This window comes from Schistocerca nitens, chromosome 2 (genome assembly GCF_023898315.1).
Source record: "Schistocerca nitens isolate TAMUIC-IGC-003100 chromosome 2, iqSchNite1.1, whole genome shotgun sequence".
Lineage (NCBI taxonomy): Eukaryota > Metazoa > Arthropoda > Insecta > Orthoptera > Acrididae > Schistocerca > Schistocerca nitens.
The window spans coordinates 289,541,903-289,544,888 of record NC_064615.1 but is presented as its reverse complement, the minus strand read 5'-3'; the positions used below and the strand labels follow the sequence as shown (position 1 = coordinate 289,544,888).

Sequence of the window (2,986 nt, the reverse complement as noted above, 5' to 3'; positions counted from 1 at the left end):
AATAATAAACTAAACTCAGTCCGAATAGGCCTTGGCAGTCCCATCGGTACGACCGGCTGCCGTATGATCCTCAACCTACAGGCGTCACTGGATGCGGATATGGAGGGGCGTGTGGTCAGCACACCGCTCTCCCGACCGTATGTCAGTTTACGAGACCGGAGCCGCTACTTCTCAATCAAGTAGCTCCTCAGTTTACCTCACAAGGACTGAGTGCAACCTGCTTGCCAATAGTGCTAGGCAGACCGGATGGTCACCCATCCAAGTGCTAACCCAGCCTGACAGCGCTTAACTTCGGTGATCTGATGGGAACCGGTGTTACCACTGCGGTAAGGCCGTTGGCGCACTACTGAAATAGGTGTAACGTATTTTGTGTCATTGTTTGTCCTGTATGAAATACTGTACCCTAACTATTGAAATGTATTAACTTGCTGTATGATATGCTTGGCGATTTCAATCTTAACTCGCACAGGCTGGTGTCCTAAAAGTGCCATTGATTTAGTGCTTGTGATGGAGACGTTCACATTGTATTGTGTAGCTATTTCACTTAAATAAAGGTCATTTTGATTCTATCTAACAGTTAGTTGGTTGTCAGCAAAAAGTAGTACACTAACATCTACATCGTTAATTCTAAAATGTTTTATTGTCTGTACCCATGGTTTGGTTACATTGTCGATATAGATATATGTTAAAAAGATTGGAGATACCCTCGTATTACTCCTTGGTTTGTTTCAGCCATATTACGTGTGCTGCCTGCTATTTTACTTTATTTTGTTGTTCATCTATAAGCCCTTTATAGCTCTTATAAGATCGGTAAAGTAGTAAATGAAGCCAAGAAATGTTGGTAAATTATGTCAACGGTGTTTTTCTAAGAGTTGTGTCATGGTGAAGATACAGTCCGATCATGATCTGACTCTTCGAAAACCATGATGGGCATAATATAACATAGTTTCAGCAATTGGTGATAGTCGTTTTGTTAAAATTCTAGCATAAAGCTTTTAACATGAATTCAGAAGGCATTCTGACACAAATATCTGTTTCTTTTTTAATAAACAGGGCATATCTGGGCAGTATTATGTTCTTAGGGTATATAACCACTTTGTCAGCGCAAATTCATAAAATCGAGTATTCTTATTTTTGAAATATTTAGTGCACATTTTATCTGTTATATACGGATTTTGTCATATCGTGGAATCTTCCTGTTCTTGCTACACGTTAGTGTATATTGTAGTTCCTCCAACCTTAATAAGTCTACGCTATTATCTGGTTCAGACAGAACCACATGTGCATCTTGCACATTCGTACATAGTATTTTATAGTACTGTAAACAATCAAATCCAGATATTGTGTTTATTTGCAAAGTGTCCTTGTCGTCTTATTATATTCCTGAGTCTAATATTAACATTTTTCATCTGTGGAAAAGAAGATACTCTGTAGATGCACTAGTTTACAATTTTTTATTCAACAAAAGTTCACTGCACAACGTACTTATCATTGTACCTTATGACTGCGTAACAGTCGAAAACCGGCTCGTGTAAGAAATAATAAATGTTGTAAAATATTACATCCGGTATTGTTGGTGTTTCATTCGTAACCTATAAATATTCAACCAAGAACTGACGGAACATTGAATTAATGCTTATCTTCTTTATTAAAATGTTTCATTATTTTGTATGCTTTGTCTAGTCTTCCCCTTACATCCTGTTCAGTACCCGTAATACATTTTTTCCAACTAAGGTTTTCAACTTGTCTGGCTTTCTTTTTGAGCAGAGGTGATTTTCTTTGGTAATCTAATCTCTGATCTTGATCATCTAGGGAATTCAACATTTTTAAGTTGGAATTTTTTTTTCTTCAGTTAGGCTATGTATTTCATCATCTTAGTATCGCTGCCCTCTTTTTAAAAAATTTTCTTTCTCGTGCGAAATGCTTTAGTTACTGCTTCGATTAGTGCTTCTTTAGATGTTATCCGCTCTTGTATTTAATTATACAGTAACGAGACACTTTCTTCTTGAAGTAAATGTACTTTAAATGTTGTATCAGTATTATTTTATTTCTGTTTAGAAGATGTCCTCCACCATATAAGTAGTTTTATTTTTGAAACTAGTAAGACATGACCTGAAGCGGCACTTGCCTGAACCTCTGAGGACGTTTGTGTCTCGCACTAAAAACCGAGTCTTATTTATAACTACATTGTCTATGATTTCGGGAGAGCCTCTGGCTACCCAGACGCATTTGTCGGTCTGTTTATGCCTTAAGAACGCGTTTGTTATCCTTAGCTCATTATTTAATGATAATGCGTTCAATCTAGATCCATTATTATTTATTAAGTTGTCCCCTTCGCCGGCCGCGGTGGTCTCGCGGTTCTAGGCGCGCAGACCGGAACCGTGCGACTGCTACGGTCGCAGGTTCGAATCCTGCCTCGGGCATGGATGTGTGTGATGTCCTTAGGTTAGTTAGGTTTAAGTAGGTCTAAGTTCTAGGGGACTTATGACCACAGCAGTTGAGTCCCATAGTGCTCAGAGCCATTTGAACCATTTTTTTGTCCCCTTCGGAACAAATAACATTTGCCACGGGATTGTTACCCACGATTGTATTTAAATCTCCTGCTATTGTCAGATAATCATTTTTGTTTATGTTATGTAGGGTTCTTTGCAAGATATCAAGAAGTGTTCAGAGTCATCATCCCGTCCCTCTTCTGGGACATATACCCCAATCACCGATGCATAACCTCTTGGTAATTTTGTTCTGACCACAATTATCCGTTCGTTGATGAAGGTGTAAGAGTGTAATTTGCTTATTAAAGTCTTGCCCCACACAAGAACAACTGTTGTACAGGCTATTTCCTTTTGAGGGACTCAGTCATAGATCATGAGACACGTGTTTATTGTTGTGGACTATCTTGATTTCTTTTCGGTTTCAGTTATGATGGCCATATCAATATTTTGTGAATTTAGTTCATTTTGCCGGCCGAAGTGGCCGCGCGGTTCTG

The 2,986-nt window shown here is 38.6% G+C and overlaps 1 pseudogene; it reads right to left on the bottom strand.

Annotated features, from left to right (window-relative positions):
* Positions 1 to 222: 222 nt before the first annotated feature.
* LOC126238487 (5S ribosomal RNA) lies at positions 223 to 340 on the bottom strand (annotated as a pseudogene).
* Between the last annotated feature and the right edge of the window lie 2,646 nt (positions 341 to 2,986).